The following is a 17,655-nucleotide window of genomic DNA, read 5'->3' on the forward strand; positions in this document are numbered from 1 at the left end:
AGGTAGCTATGGAAGTATAACAAGGCAGGAGAGGGAGAAAATTAAGGCATTTTTGTTTTCAGTTCTAAGAAATTTCAGTGCAAGCTGTAATGTCTCCACAAAATTGTTCTCTACCCTCCCCTCTTTTTGTGTCTGTGCATACCTGGCATGAGGAGCATCCTTGTATAGAGGTTATTTTGGGTTTTGCTTTGCTTCCTTTCCAGAGAAGCAGTTTGTGGCTTTCATCATTTCAGCTAAGCACTGAATAAAGCCTTCAAAATTTGTCCCCATATCTATTACAGAGGGAAAACTCTCAAATGCCTCAGTATCTGATCAGTGTACCTATTTCATTGTCTTTGCTCATAAGCTGTGTCCTAGTTTCATTAACACCTGGGCTTTTGGGGAGAATTATTTGGGGAGAAATATGCTTAATCATATCAAGGCAAAATAGGCATGGAAATGAGTTTTGTTTCACTTCTCAGTGTTTTCTCTGTCAGTCTGACAGTCAGATACCATCTTGCCGAGGCTGTGAACATATGGACTGTCCTCCAGCTGTGATGCACACATGAAGCAATTCTCTTTGCAGTGATCATCACAGACACAGCAGATGCAGACAGCTACAACAGTTGACCATCACTTACAGAACAAACACAAGAAAAAAAGATTTTTCTGGATACTGTGCTGCTGAAAACCTACCACTAAGAACCCCAAAAATACCCAACTTAACAAAGATAAACAAACAAACAAACAAACAAACAATGCCAGCTCTGGTGAGATTGCTGTGTTGATGAAAGACTGGGGGTTACTATGTTTTTTGTAAAATAATCATGATCATTATAATTAATATTGCCTTCTAGCAGGAACATCAACAACTAGAAGAACACCAAACATTGACAAACACCTCATATGCAAAGAACCGAAGGATACTCATATTACAGACTTTTTTGGTTCTGTGGTATTGGGCGATTTTATTTTCATTTTGAGTTTTTAGCTCGTTCACTCTCAAAATTAGCACATTTTCACTTGAAGAAACCAAAGACATAATTAAAAAGACCACCCTAATAGTTAACTGTTGAAATATTACTTGGAACATAAGGGTTGCTTCCAAAAGTGAAATTATTAATGTGAGCTATTCAAAATAAAAGCAAACTCTGATAAAAAATATTTTATTATGGAATTGTGGATTTTTAGACTTTAGTCTTCGCTTTGAAACAGTTTTCCTCTAATCTATATTCAAGCTCACTACATGACTGTCAGCTCTTCATGTGTCTTCATCCTGTATTTCTATTCCTCATCTAAGCATGAATATTTACAAGGTTAATCTTCAGTACAAAGAACATGCAAAAAAAATTTTTTTTCAAGTATCAAGGAAATGTAGATAAGCCATGGTACTCCAGCAAAAACTATTAACTTTCAGCATCCTTAACACTGATTAGCTCTAAGGTAATTGAGATCAGTTAATGTCTCTCTGGGACAAGAACCTTATTTTTTTTCAAAGTCTATCATCAAAACTTCTGTCTGCAATGAGAACTCCAGGAACTGAATGGGATTCTGTCTCACCTTCTGCAAGCTGCTGAACATATCCCTTATAATTTTAAATTTAAACCTCTCTGGGATAGTCTCATTAAAATAGAGCATTCCATTGGCTGCATAAGGGAGTAACAAAGCTGTTACCCCTTTCTGGTCAATTATATCGATTGCAATCCTGACATTTTCAAATGTATTTCTCCATTTACTCCAATTATACTAAGCAGATTGTTAAGAAGATTGTCTTGGACTTCGAAAGACACGCAATGAACCAGCTCACTTGTACTTGTGTCAAAGTTAATTAATTTTTCTAAATCTAAAATGACCAGGGATGCATTCTGCTTTCTGTTTTGAATTAAAATCACTTTTTCACCGCTGTGTTATTCTGAGTTTGTATTGATTTTAGGTTCAAAGAGCATTAAATTCAATTCTAAATTTTCTTTTAACCTGTGGAGAACATGGAGACATCAGAAGCTCTGCTTAGAAATTTCCCCAAGGGGCTCATCCAAAGCTTAACAAAATATTTTCAGTAACTTAATTTGACTTGATGTTTTTGAAGAACTTTCTCTTTTATCCATCAGGGTCAATTTTTTTGGGAATGCTTTTATTCAAATGCAAAACATCCCAAACTAAGAGTAGTCTTCTTTTAGCTGGAATCATTTGAATATTTGCAAGTACCCCAAAGCAAAAACAACCAAAAAAACCCCAAAGTAGGTATTTTAGAGTAATTTTTACTTAAAATAAAATAAATCTGTAGTGGGTTAGCCTTGGCTGACAGCCAAAATCCCACCCAGCAGCTCAGTTACTCACCTCACTCAGAGGAATGATGGGAAGAAAATAGGAAAAACAAGATTAAGACAGTTCATGTGTTCAAATAAGGACAGGGACATCAATTTCCTTTGTCGTGGAGAGACACAAACCACAGAATTCATTGCCAATTAAAATGAGTATTTAATTGCCGATACAGGTACCAGTAAACAAAAATAATATATATACAAACTTGAAAACAACTCTTCCCCTCCTTTTCCCAGGATCAGCTTCACACGTTGTCCCCAGGCTCCACCACCTGAGCAGTGCAGGCAGGCCAGGGGGTCAGAGTCCAAAACCTGTTTCTCTCTGAGGTTTTCTCCTTCCCACATCTTTCCCCTGCTGCAGCCTGGGCTCTGCAGGGTGGCAGCTCCCTTGGGAATGGCCATGGGCTGAAGTGGGTGCCTTGTCTGGGGCCAGGAACAACCTTCTCCTCATCTTCTTCCTCCTCCTGCTGCTCCCCTGACCTCGCCTCCTCCGTTTCTGACCCTTTTTGTTCTCTGTCTCCATTTGGCTCTCCCAGCCCCTTCTCCTACATGTGGCTGCCACAGTGGGTCAGTTGGAATTGTCTGGAATCAGCTGCGCTGGGCACGGGGCAGCTCCAGCCAGTCCTCACAGAGACCTCTCCTTGACACCGGCCCCTGATACAAATTCCAAGGAAATATTTCAATAGAACCTCACCATTAGGCTGGTTCTTTGGGATTTGGCTCCTATGGTCTTGGGTTTGTTGCTGCTGAAATGGCTCCTGAGGTATTAAAAAGTCTCTTTTTCCCAGCCCCGTGACCGAAGAAGAAATCGAGATTCCTTGGCTCTTGTTCTCAGGGTTGTTTATTTTCTCTTATCTATAACATTCTTTTTTTGACCCTCTGAGGTCTGTCCAGCAGGTCAGTTTGTGGCACACTGCCCATCCTTGGGGTGGTGATAGCTTTTTATACTACAAACTACATGTACTTTATTTACAATAATTTTCCAGTACCTATCACCTATGTTAGTCAGTCTGTCTCTACTCTAAACCAATCCAGAAGTGCCACCATCACAGCAGAAGATGGAGGACAAGAAGAAGAAGGACAAGACACACCCAGATCACTCCATCTTGCCTCTTGAACCCCCATTCTAAATCCCCAAAATTCTACTTTTTCACCCTGTGACGCATTAACTATCATTCTACTCAAACTCTTGTGGCTTCTAAATCTTCACACAAAGTTGGTGATTTTCTCCATGGGCTAAAATTGAAGGCACAAGTGTCTTTGACCCCGTGCCAAGGTCTCTGAGCCCCTTGCCAGGGTCTTGAGTCCTCCAGGGCAGTCAGAGGAATGTCCTGGGTTCCAACACCATGGTGTTTTTGCACCTTCAGGCAATTCTATCCAAGGGCACCAAGTAGCTGAAGGGCTGGGGAGGGGCCAGGACAGTCAGCCTTCCAGCTTGCACCAGGAGCATGTGTTTTAGAGAGTAAATTTAGGGGTGACCCCAATGTACTGTGCCATGGATCACCCTGAGGCGCAGCCTCAGAGTTCCCCATCCAGGTTCCTTTGCAGACTCAGAGTGCCAAACCCTGGTATCCCTGGCCCAGGCCAAGCCCAGGCACAGGTCTGGAGCAGGGCTGAGCTGGTCTGAGCTGCTGCATGCCCAAGCAGGACACGGGCAGGGTATGGAGCATGGACACAGTCGTGGATATGAGCATGGATATGGGCATGGCACAGGCATGGGATGTCTGTCCACAACAACTGCTTTGCTGCTGTGCTGCACCTCTGGCCATGCACAGATGTTTCCTACTCTTCTGAGAGCAAGAAACATGCCAGTATTTGATCTGGGATCTGTCAGAATTCTGGCCAGTGTGCCATGATGCCTGCTTGCTGGACTAGATGCAACGAGCTCGACAGTATCAATCTAAAACCCAGTGAGGCAGAAGCCATGTGACCAAAAAGAGATAAAAAATACGAGTAGGTTTGATGCAGTAATTACCTCTGTGATAGCTCTTTCTAGGGAAGGTGAATTGATGATGACAACGTAGCAAATTTTGCCTTTCTAGTTCTGTTTTCTGAACAAAATTCACCACAGCTGTCAATCAGGTCATTTTCCCCTCGCACTAAATTAGCACCATTTACTTTAACAGTGTCTTTTGTACAATGCTGAAAGGTGAACTATATTTTAATTCAACCTTGAGAATAATCAGGTGTGTTAAAAGTTCTAATATTTGTGTAATATTTATTTCTTAAAAAAAGGTGTTGGACATATGAGTATCCCTTTCTCAACCTGATCCTGGTCTGAAGACCATAACCTAGCAAAAATTATTTATTCTTTTTTACTTTATAAGTGAATGATATTTTTCCTTTTATCACAGTTACATAGATTTCATTTTCATTTTTCTGTGTAGCTGTAAGATGTTGTCTGCTTCATATAGCACTTTCCATGCTTGGATATTTTGTTTTATTAGAACAGCAAATGCGTTTTGAAATGACACTTGTGTCTCCTCTGCACTGTCAATAAAATGCTGTGAGACTGACTGATGCATGGGACCTTGCATAGACCTGCTACCACTACAGGCAGTTTTGCAAAGAAGATATGGCAACATAAAACTGAGCGTTTCAAAGGTAATTCTCAGGAAAATGACTTTTCTTCTTGAAATAGGAGCTAAAAAATATAGTGTGCTAAAGCAGGGTGTGCTAGGTAGTGGTCAATGAGTTCAAGGACGATTTTAAAGTCCAATCCATCATGAAGGTTTAAATATTTTCATGGAAAGAGTGAAAACTTGGATTCCCATTCCTATTCTAAGGACTAGTTTTATCTAATAATATTCATAGTTACTGCTTCAGGCAAAGACTCTAGCCTGTGTTTCATCTTTCAGTGCCCTGCTCCTTTGGCTGGAGACTCGTGCTCCCTAAGGAGCAAGGAGAAACTTTTTCAGGGAGAACTGTGCCCACTGTTCTCCTCCTGCCTCTCCCACTGCCCATGAGCTGTGTTTGACACAAAACCATGAAAGCTGCAAAGTTTCTGTGTCACAAGTGAGGCCCTCTCAGACTTGCCTATAATCTACCCTGAAAGATAGAAATGAAAATGGATGTGGGTTCCAGACCTGGAAATGCAACAGAGGTTTCCTGACTCTTTCTGTGTAGAAAGGCACAGCTTTAGGAGAGTGAAAACAGGGAGTTAGCACTTACATTACTAGGTTTATAATAGATCAATAACCTTGAATTTATTTTTTTTATTACTCTTTTAAACACTTAAGGTTGTCTCAGGTCTGTCATTTTTTTCCTTCTACTAATATCAGGTGATCTGGTCACAGGAAACAAGCTGAACAATTTTGATGAGGTTTGCACACAGTATGTTCAATCAAGTTCTCAAGTCTTCTGTGCCTGCCACATTGTTCCAGAGCCATCCACATGCACAGATGATGGGTTTTACAAACTTAAGAGTGAATCAAAACCTGAGATTCCCTTGTCTTCATGCACAGGTGCAGACACCAGTGCCTCACTGGAGCTATGTGGTGAGCCCAGGCAGAATTTAGCAGTAACTCTGTGTTTCCTCCAGGTTCACATCTGGAGCCTGCTCAGCCTGTCACAAACTGAGTCACTTAGGGCTTGAAATGGTGATGGTGTCATCACTACCCACTAGTGAAGGATAAAAAAGAAACCCATAGGTCAAAAATGGTCTGCAAGTTGCTCCATGTGGCCACTGCCTTCTGTGACTGAGGAAGAAGAGCAGGTGCAGAGCTTCCCCTGTACCCACTCCAGATGCACCCACAGGCAGGATCCATGCTGGGTGCAGCAGGGAAGCAGAAGCATGCTGGCACAAGGATGAGCAAACCAGATAGGGGCTGATGGGAGAGAGAGGAGAGGCAGCTTGCTGCCATTGTGCAGGGATCCCCTGCCTGGACCATGTTTGAGGGTGAGTGGGGGAAAGGAGGATCAGCTGTTTGCCCAACTCTCAGAATCTCTGCTGGTCAGAGTGACCCCAAGATGAGTTAGAAAGTCTCTTTTCCCAGCCTGGCAGTCAAAGAAGGAGTCAGAACTCTTCTAGTCTTATTCTCAAGGTTGTTTATTGTTTCCTATCTATAAAATTCCTTCTCCTGGCCCACCGAGGTCTGTCTGGCAGGTCAGGTTGAGGCACACTGCCCGTCCTTGGGGCAGTGTTATCTTTTTATACTAAAAACTGTGTGTTCACTATTTACAGTTTCTTTCCAACACCTATCACCTATGTTAGACAGTGAGCTTCTACTCTAAACCAATCTAAAAGTGCCAACATCACCCAGAAGATGGAGGCTAGGAAGAAGAAGGGAAAAGGACAAATCACACCCAAATTCCTCCATCTTGGGACCCCGAGCCCCCATTCTAAAAACCCAAAAAATCTATTTTTCATCCTGTGATAAATTCACTATCATTCTACTTAAACTTTGTAAATCCTCATATAAGGCTGGTAATTTTTTGCATGGGTCAAGATCAAAGTCACAGGTGTCTTGGGCTCTGTGCCAAGGTCTCTGAACTCAGGACTGTCCTGAGTTCTGACACCCCACATGAGCAGGTAGGGGTCTGTGTTTCTGTGACCAGGATCAGGCATCCTTGTGGGGATGAAGGGGAGAAAAGGCCCTGCAGGGAGGTGAGGCAGGGCTGCTGTGCAGGCAGCAGGAGGAAGGAGTCCCACGGGCACACTTGGCACAGCTGCAGGCTGGACCACCCTGGCCCTGTAAACTGTTGGCTTGCTGAACTGCGCGACCTCCATCCTCAAGGGTCTGAGCTCTTCATTAAACCTCAGCTTAACCACTCTGGCCTCATCTGAGCTTCGCATAACTGCTTGGAGACAGGCTTGTGTGATTAAGAAAATTTGGTGGAGTCTCAGAGGTATCAAATAAACCTGAAAGTACTTTAAATTTGTAACTTAAGAAGGCTCTTCTTTCTGGTCTCTTGGTTAGAAAAGCTAATGTATAAAGAAAATTTCTTTTTTTTTTTTCCTTTGAGAACAGTCAGATTTCATTCCACACCACTTTATCCACCATTTAATGAAACTTTTCATCAGACATACAAATTGGATAATGTCAGGCCTCCCTTTAAAAACTGAAATAAATGAGTGAGCCTTTTCTAGTGAGCAAACCTATTCAATCAGCTTCTGTGGAGAAGCAGTTTTCAACATTAGGAACTGGATACCTCCCATTAACGTGACTTAATGCAGCTGTGAAATGCTGCCAAACTTATGTAATACAATTATTATGTGGCAGCATGGTGTAAAATAAACCAGGGCTGCCACTGTAAGCTCTCATTTGTAACAATTCCAGCTCTAAAAGCTGATGAAGAACATCAGGCGATTCTGTGGTAAAAGGTAGATCTGGGAAAGCTCAAAGAGTCCCATGAGGATAAATAAAAAATTGCACTACAAGACATCTTATCAAATTTACAGCCTGTAGCATTTCTGTGTTGGTTCTTGCTTTCCTAGAGAAAAATGGCAAAACATTCTTTTTCTCTGCAATTAAATAAATATGAATTCTCAATATCTGCGTGTCAGAAATCAGGCTGCAGAAATTTATTGTAGCTCCTTGATGACTATTCTGATTAAAAAATGTACCAAAGTTTGTTGATTTAAATAAGATAAACTTTCTATTGAGCTAATCCTCTGAGCAAGGAGGAAAAAACCAGAGATGGTATTTTTTTAATTATGGTGAGTTTTTCATACAAAAGCCAGGAGTCCAGGGATTGCATGTGTAAACAGATGATTCAGAACAAACTCACCTGATTATGACTGTAAACCAAGATATGTGAATCCAGCCAGGACTTCAGAAATTATGTTTTAGACTACTGAATTGTGTTAATCCACAGGATCTTTACAATGCAGGTCATTCCAAAGGCATTGACTAAGCTATGCAATGCTAAAATTTAAAGATATTAATTTATTTCCCACACATCAGAGTAATAACAAAAGATATACTCCTTCCCTACCTGTTAGCTCATTTAAAGTTTTATGCTTTGTGGCCATATTTTGGAAGCACTGCTTAGGGCAGACCCCTGCTACTGGAAATTAATCTTAATCTGTAACTGAGTGAAGTTTTAGCAGCTTTGTTCCTCCTTTCATTATTTCCTAAGTCTTTCCTTCAAGACCTTGTGTCTACATTCACTTAACTACCAATGTCACTTGAAAAGACAGATGAAATAATAAGCTCATTCAGTATGGTTTTTCTGGCCAAGGCACAACACTTTTCTTTTCTTTTTGTTTTTGCTTTTCTTCCTTTTTTTGGAAGAAAAGCAAAAACAAAAAGAAAGGAAACAAAAAGAAAATCTTCCTTTTTTCTTCCTTTTTATTCCTACTAAATAACACTGCTATCCAGAAAATGTATCATTTGATTCTGTGATTTTATCACTCATTATTAAGGTATGTATAGCATTCCTCTTTCAAGACAGCATTTTCTCTCGCTGAAACCTTTCACTCTTTTACTGGAGAAGTTCTTCACAGCACAGTTTTCACTACCCTAGTGTATTAAGAGGTAGAGATGTGAGGAACAGTCACCTTGTGTTGAAGTGTCACATCCTGGAACTTAATATTTTGCTCTTTTTCTACCCCCACTGCAGGATGAGCAGGATCACTTTGCTGTCAGACCTTGCAAATTCTTACATGACCCACTTAATTTTCAGGACACAATACAGGGATCTCCAGGGGTCAAAACCTGGGTAGCTCCTTTGTTAGGGCCAGATTGTTTCTGGAGCACTGCTATATTCTTCCTAAAAAGAACACACAACTTTTAGCTGAAAGGCAAAGGTGCTGGCTGTGGAGTTCTTCCTGCAGTCAGTTTGTCAAAAAAAGGCTCTTTGTGCAATGTGATTGAGCAGATGTGATCTCATGGTTTGCTGCCAGGTCCTTTTCCACCACCCCCTGAGGCTGTAGAGTCCTGCCAGTCAACTTTTGCCATTTACAGACCACTTTGTGAGTCACTTCACTCACTAAATATATGGAACAGGATGCAGATTGATTTCTGCTGCATTACTGAGCTCCAGCAAGGAGTGAAGCACAGCAACCTGGGCAGGGACAGGGATTTTTTAACAGATAAATGAAAGAAAAACTGGAGTTGAAGAAAGCTTATATCAGCGTGGGATCTTTCACAATTGTTTGTGAAAGAATGTAGGTGCTAATTTTCTCCTTAATCTGGTAAAAAAAAATTTAAAAAATAAAAAATCACAGCATCACCCTCTCCCCCCTAAAAAACTCACAAAAAAAAAAAAAAGGGAGGATTCCCATGGAATTGTATTTGCTGTTTCATCACCATCACCTGGTTGCAGTTATTTTCCCATTTGAAGTCCATAGTGTATGAGTTCTGTAAACGTCAATTACTACCATCGTTTCTCTATTTTAATTATCTTTGGTTTACATATTTGCATTTTTGTGGAATTTTACTATAATTATTTCCTGCAATCTGGCAACTTCTCACCGCCCCACCTGCACAGTTGCTGAAGAGTCAAACCTGACAGGAAACCTGGCAGTTAATTTTGTCTATAGGGTGTCCTAAGTTGCCATAGAAATGGTGGGAGTTCTGGCCCTTAATATTTCACTGAAAATCCCAGGATGATGATATGAGCACAAGGAACTGTGTTGTTCCAATGATCCCTAAAAGCTGGAATGTTCCCATGGGCCAAGGGCAGCCAGGTGCATCTTAGAATTTGTCAGGAAACACGGGTAGAAGGTGTTGACTCACAAGTTTTGATGGCCTCAGTTTCTGGTATTTGTAAGAGTGTTGAAAAATCAGCTGGCCTTCAGACACAAGAGGAAATGTGATGCAGTTAAATCTCAGGAGAAACAAATTTTAGAAAGCCTTGCTGGTTTACTGGAATAAACCTCTGAAATTCTGAACGATGGAAGCTTGTTTAGAAGATACAGTAATTGGTACTCCTTTTTTAGAATACTTTTTGATTACTTTCCAAATTTTAATTCACAAAACACATTCCTGGTCATACACATGGCACTGTGTTTGTGTTCATCAAAATAAAATAGTGGGGGCCATGTTGCATGTATGCTGCAGTTGAAGGAAAATCAAAATTCTAACTGAACACTGAGAATTTGGACCCTTAGAACAACTTTGTCACAGAGTTTTGAAAAAAGATTTTTATGTAGTCTGCATATATTCTACTTACTGTTCAAAGGTAAATTTGGTTACAGAAAATACATCAGCTTAAGTATTTGTTATTGATAAGGGAAAATCTCTGGTATTTATAAGGTTATATTTGACTTAAATTTTGTTTTGGCAAACCACATGGAAAGTGCCTAAGTTGTCAAACTGCTCTCCAAGGTGACAAGTTGGGGACATTCTTTACCCTAAAAATCTCTTGGTCCACATCCATAGACCAAGAGATTGTTAGGGTAAAGAATGTCCCAAATTTAATTTAAAAAAAAACTTATATTAATGGTCTGCCACGGATCTCTGACAGATCATACCATGGACCAAGCTACACCTGCTTGGTGTAAATGTTTCCATTTGCTCTTAGGCTGTTTGATTATCTTAGTGAACTTTAGAAAACACTCCTGACTTCTCCCATTTCCCTGTCTAGCACTTTTTAAATAGTGACTTCAAAGCACACTTAGTACTTGGGAGACCTCCTAGACTCTAATGCTGTATAACAGCTGTGGACTCAACCTCGACAATCTTTATGGGGAAGTACAAGTTTGGTGTAATGGTCACACATAGGCAAATACAAATAATTGACAGAAATCAATAGGACAAACAATGTTTTTTCATGCAAGTCTTCCAGCCCAAAACACACACTTTAAAATCAATGTTTTTGTTACGAATTTACTGCTTGTTCCATGGCTAGACTGATGCAAAAACTTAGGATTGGGATTTCAGTGAGTTTATATGTTGGATCTTGCCATGCATCTCTTCTTAAGCAATCAGAATAAAAAATCAGAACAGCTAATTCAAGCTTCTAAATATTAAAAACTAAAGCTTATCTGTAAATACTCTAAATAATTATATTGAGAAAGAAGCATTGGAGTAGCTACAAAAAGAATGGCATCCACAACTAATTCTGTAAATAACTGCAGAAAGGATGTTATCCACAACTAATTCTTTAAAGCTCCTTTGTAATACAGATTTTTTTTTTATTGTTAGGATAATTTAAGATAATAAAATAGAATTTATCTATTCAACAAAAGGAGTATCGGACTTGGTACCTCATCCTTTTGTAATACATATGAAATTGCTTCTGCAAATGTTTTCATACAATAATATCAGAAACCAAATTAAGAAAAATTGAATTCTAGATCAATATAAATTGCATTTGCAAGATATGATTTAACAGATTAGAAAAGCAGTTAAAACACTGTTACAGAACAATGATAAATCCAGGAGCACAAAACCCAGTCTCCATTAAATGGGGAATTGCTACATGACATAGATAAAGATTTGGAAGTTAAAATTGTGCATCAATAACTGAGCAGGCCTTGGACCTGTCAATGTTTGTATAGAAGAGCTCTAAGAAAAGCCCATTTACTGCAGGAAATTTAAGTCACTGACCCTCTGAGACACCACTAGAACAAAGTAACACCGCTGGGTTAGGGAGGATGCCATGGAGCTGTGATTTGTCAGCATTCACAGATGTTATTGAAAATACTATTGATTTGTGTGCTGGGTTTATTTTTTCTTCAGCAGCCAAGTGTGTTAATTCTGGTTTCCTGCATAATTTCAAGCAGCTGGTTACATTGAAGGCTATATAAAATAAAAGATGTGACTCATTTTATCGTAAAATATTGACTTTTTTCTGCCTTATTTCAAAATTGTTATTGTCAAGTCAAATCAAGTTAGGCAAACTGATCTTATCACTCCTTGAAGAAAATTTTTTCTTCCATTTTCTGCACAAAGAAAAGTTGTTCTAATGTTTTTTTTTATATATATATATAAAAAGAGAAAATAGATTATTTTGAAAACTAGCAAATTTGGAATTAGAAGCTAGGTAGAAAGATAGAGTGGCCTTCATCAGAGATTTGTCTTACCTGTAAAAGTCTGCTCAAACTTGATACCTCTTTGGGAAATGACTGTGCATACTTGTTAAATGTTATAAGAGTGCCATATTCTCAAAAGTTACCATCTACACTGGCAGTGCTCCTGCTGGGGGCAAGGATGACTTTGGATTGTCTTCCTAAGACACTTCAGTCATACCTGGGGCAGCCAATGTCTGAAATATGAGTCTGTTCTGGTGGACATCCTGGCAAGGACTCAAGGAAACCTCCCAGATCCCAGTGCAGGGAAGGTCAGGTCTAGCAGTAGGATGAGAGGAAGGATCCCGGGGTGGAACAGGGAGAGACAGTGATGGCAATGGCAGTCCTGTGTGGAAATACTGTGATTTAAAGGCAGCAGTGGGAGAGGAGTGGGGGCCTGCAAGGCTGCTGCTGATGGGACAAAGCCTGAGACATGAGCACAGTGAGATGTGATAAAGGTCCCAAAGGGAAAGTCTGGGACTGGAGGCTACAAAGAGCGTGGGGAAGGGGAGAGTAAAAGAGAAAGTGAATGAGAAAGCAGAGATGGAAAATGCCTTATGAAACAAGCTTATTGTGTGACCTCGAGGTCAGGAAACCTCCACACACTGAATCAGTTCCTGCAGCTTTAATGAACTCAGTACTGGAGGGGAGACCATAAGCACCAAATCTAATCTTAGCCTCTTTGTTTCAGAGCCTGGCACTCCAATCCCATTGGGATATCTGCACCATCATTTACACAGATCTGCCTTTCTTCCCCTAAGACCTCCTCTCAGAGGCTGACCTACCTCTTTCCTGGCCTTGGATGATTCATCCTCCCCAGGAATTTTTCTACTTTTTGTCCATAAATCTCCCAGCAGACCTGGCTCCAGGTCAGATGTTCCATCACACAACCTTTACACTCTTTGTCTTTATTTGTGAAAACAGTGCTGCTGCTGGAACAGGCAACTCTTGGATATCCATACAACTCCAGGTGTCTTTATATTCAAACCAGTCTATCTTGTTGTGGACCAGAAAACTCAAAACACACAAAAATCTATCAAAAAATGACCACTAGCAAATGCACCCAAATTCTCCTTAAAAGCAACACAAATAAATGTTTCTTTAAAGGCAGAAGGAGTAATTATAGTCTACTCAAAGCAACTTCCAGAATTTAAGCATACAACTACTACTTACTGTAAATTCTTACTCAGGTAGCATATTCCCTTTAGAAAGCCAGACAGATGGAACAAACTGATGGCAATTTTATTTTCTTTCTTTCTTTTTATTTTTTTTCATGTCTGAGGAGAAGGGAAAACACACAGAGTAAAAGGCAAAAATTCTAGACTAGTTATGGCTGGTTAGGCAAGAAGTACAAACAATAAGACACAGAAATGGGAATTCCATTCCTCAATTTTGGGCAGAACCGTGAGCAAGCCCACTGACTTCTCTACACCTCTTTTTCTTTACCAACATTGTTCTTTCTGCCTTCATTTAGCTGTGTGGAAAGCAGATATGTACTTGGATGATGTGCTGGGAGGCATTTTTAAGTAGATAACTTGTATATGTCTGAAACAAAGCTCACTCTCAGCCTGTGGTGCCAACCTCTCCCTGCTTGTATTGCCTCAGATTTAAGAAGGAACTTAGCAGCAAACTTTGGAAACATTTACAGCAACTACATGGAAGTGAATAAAAAAAATCACTTCTGATAATCTTGCAGAAGAGGTGAGGACTGATGGCACAGAAATAAAAAAAAGACTGCAGGAGCTCCTTTACTTGGCAAATGAGTACCCTTCAATCAAAACGTGTCTCATTCTGTCTCACCAAATGTCAGATACCCGACTGAGAAGTACGAGTGAAACCTGGAGAATGGAGCAGTTTGCCTCAGAAAACAGTGACTCTGAGAGGAATTTAGGGGTCACAGCAGAGAGCTATGACTCCAAAAGGCTTTTTGCAGAGCTGTGGGGAAAGGGTTAATGCCGTCCATGCGTGGATAAACACAGGAGGAGAGGGAGGTGAGCTCACCTCTGTGTGGTTGTTATTGCAATGCTCTGCACTGCTCTGGCCTCTGTACTTTTAAAGGATGTTGGTGAGGGTGTTAAAAAGAGCCATAAAAAGTATTTAATGGCTGGAGATGTAATGGCTTGCAGTGAGAAATTTAAAGCACTCATTTTGTTAAGCTTATAAAAAGAGAGATTGAAAGGTGATTTGATAATGGTTTATAACCATATGCATGGGGAAAAAAACACCAGGGAACAAAGGATTCTTTAATCTGCTGGAAAAAAAAAAGAAATGTAGACGGAATTGGTGACTGCAAGCTGAAACTGAAAATAAAAAAATACTATATATATTTTTAGCTGGAAAGGTAAAAATTAATGAATATTAGCAGTGAAACTGGTGAACACTCTACCTCCTGCTGATTTTATATCAAGACTGCAATCTCCTTCAGAAGCTGGCTGTATCTGAAGAAAATATTTTTAATTATGTTAATGTAAGGAGAAAAATAGAAAAAAAATAGGGTCCTCTTCAATTTCCAGTATTTTGATCTGTTGCATTTTTTTTCAATCAGCTTGGTAGCTTGCTTGAGCCTCAGGATCATTGTCCTCTAGTGAATAGACAATGCTGAGGGTTAACATCCAAGTCAACTGGCTACAGACTTGAATTTAGCTCTGCAGAGCAAACTGGGTAAAGAAAATGATTTGTACAGAACTGGATATCAGCAAAAGTTTGTCACCACATTTATAAAACTTGTCATAAGATATGCAGCAAATAACATCTCCCTCCCCAAAATTTAGTTTGGAAGAATTTGACCTCAGCTGTCCAAAAAAGCAAGAGACAAAATGGTATTTAGAATGAGCATTTTGTTATGGAGTTCATGAAACTGAAGGATACTGAACAAAAATATCAGGGGAAAAATTCATAAAAGAAAACTCCTTAATATTTGAAAATAATTCCATGGGCATTTTGATCTGACTTTGAATTTTGCTTGCTAGTTTGTTTGTTTTCACCTTTCCTTTTTTGCTTCATGTCTTCCCCATTTTTCTGGATATTTCTCTATCCCACACAAGGAAACCAGGTTTTAATAAGTTCTTTACATAGCCTGCTTCTGTTACAGCTCCTGTTCCCCAGGCTCTCTGTGCTGACTGACTGCACCTCACAGACCCTGGTGCTTGTTATTCTCCTGTAAGAGTGAGCAAATAATTCATAATGAATTGCTGATTGGGTTAATTTCACTCCCTCCTCCCTGTTTGTGAGTTATTTATGATTCTCATAAATACACTTGTTGAATAGCTCCTATTAACTATCCCAGCCTGCATCTCATTTCAGGGCATTTCACTGCAAGGCTAACATGTGTGACATTTGAGCTGTGTTATCTGGGTTAAAGTAAGGATTTCCAGTGTCCTTTTCCATCAGATGACTGCATTCCTGGGGCTCCTCACTTTTCTTAACAACTTAGGATAGTCTATCAAAGGAAAGCAAGACTCCTCCTGTCACACACACTGTGATCCCTGACAATTGTTGTCACTTTCCCTGTCCTAGGTGTAAAATGGAGACAACACTTTCCTGCTCAGCTTTCAAGCAGGTATTTTTGTTATAAAGTAACATTCTGTTTATAAGCAGTGTGTTAAATGAAGCTTTTAAGCTCTTGAAAATGATACCAGCTTTTTTTTCTTTTTTTTTTATTTTTTTTTCTTTTTTTTTTTCATTCTGAGCTCCTCAATATATTCCTGACGTTCCCTTGGATCTCCAGGTCCTTTTTCACCTGCCACCAGAGGAGGTGCTGCCAGCTTGCCTACTTCTTACTGTAGTCTCCATTGCTTTCCAATGCAGGAAAACAGGGTCAGACTCTAAATAAATGGCATGAAATTGTGCCCATAGCATATTCCTCCAAAAAGGAACAGAAATCTCCATTTTTTTTTTTTGAATCTTGGGCCAGATTTTAGCATGGCAGTGACTGTGTATTGCATTTATAGTGACCACAGTGTCACTGGTCATGTATCACAGATACCCAGGGCACCTGAGAGCCTGAGGAACCAGAGCTGTAATACTTCCTCTGATAAAACTGGGAAATAGACCACCACCATTTTTCTTCCCTGTTCTTCAGCCTGCAAGGAAAATGTGGGCTTTGCAAAAAAAGCACAGGAAGAGCATTTATTTTCATAGATTTGTCCTTCAGATTCATTGCAGTAATCACACGGCCCATTCTTGCCACAATTTATACTTTTTCATGATGATTTCAGTCCTACATTTCCTGTTTTTATTCTTAAACATCACCTGATAACTATGGTGGTGGGAGGGAAGACAAATTTGTGTCAGACTCAAGGTGATACTTGGGGTTGTATAGAGGTGGAAAAGAATGAGGAAATTAATTGCTTATTTATTGGTTCTAAACATCAAGGTAATAAACACAAAGAACTGGAAATTCTCCTTGTAGAGAGGTGACCTGTTCTAACTTGCTATGCTTAAAGACAGTGAGAAGGGGTGTATGGCTGTAATGGTGAAAAAACCTCCCAAAAATACTGGCCACAATGCTTTTTAGGAAGGACAAGGCAGAAAGTGTCTCTTTTGCTAGGAAACTAGTTCTCATTCAGAACTAGAGGGGCAGGAACATAAATTAGTGCACAGTCTAGAAAGGTGAGAGGTGGCTGCTTGTTACAGCTAAAAATTAAACAAGCAAAGAAAATGAGCTAAAGCTTCAGCAGTTGTATGAACAGAACCAAGAGCTGTTACAAATTAAACTGTGGCGGTCTGAACATAAATAATTATTTCAGATAATTTAAAAGACTTTCCTTTAATAAAACTACTACTCTAAGATTAACTAACCTCCTGTTCATCATGACAATGGACAAAGATCAATTGATTCTCACACTGAAATTACAGTAGTTGCCCAAAACCTGCCCAGTTCTAGCCTGATAACATTCAATAAACATGAACAGAGGCCTTGTTTTTTTGACTTTCATACTTAACAACCAAATTATCCAAATCTTAAAAATATTAGAAATAAGGATTGGGAGGAAAAAGAAAGAAGAAAACTTCAACAAATGAAAGCAAGGAATAAATATTTGCCCAGTACTTAGAAAGTAGTTTCTCTGCAAAGATATGGGCCTACCCTAAAGAATGCTTGTATCCAAATGACAATTTAACCACTTGCTGTTCTTCATATATTTATGGAAGGTACAGTTTGCAGAATGAATCATAGGTTACCAAGATTTCCTATTAAAGTCATTTAGTTTCCATCACTTTTCATACCAACTTTTAACTTCTAATAACTCAGATAATAATTTACATACTATTATATTAGTAAATATTGAGTTATTATGTTATTCTCGCTATTCTCTCTGAAGGTTTTCTGTATTAATTAGTATTTTGGACCATGGCAGATATTGCTGTTTCCAGAGAAGTGGGAATCTAATAAAATGA

The sequence above is a fragment of the Agelaius phoeniceus genome, chromosome 2 (assembly GCF_051311805.1).
Source record: "Agelaius phoeniceus isolate bAgePho1 chromosome 2, bAgePho1.hap1, whole genome shotgun sequence".
Lineage (NCBI taxonomy): Eukaryota > Metazoa > Chordata > Aves > Passeriformes > Icteridae > Agelaius > Agelaius phoeniceus.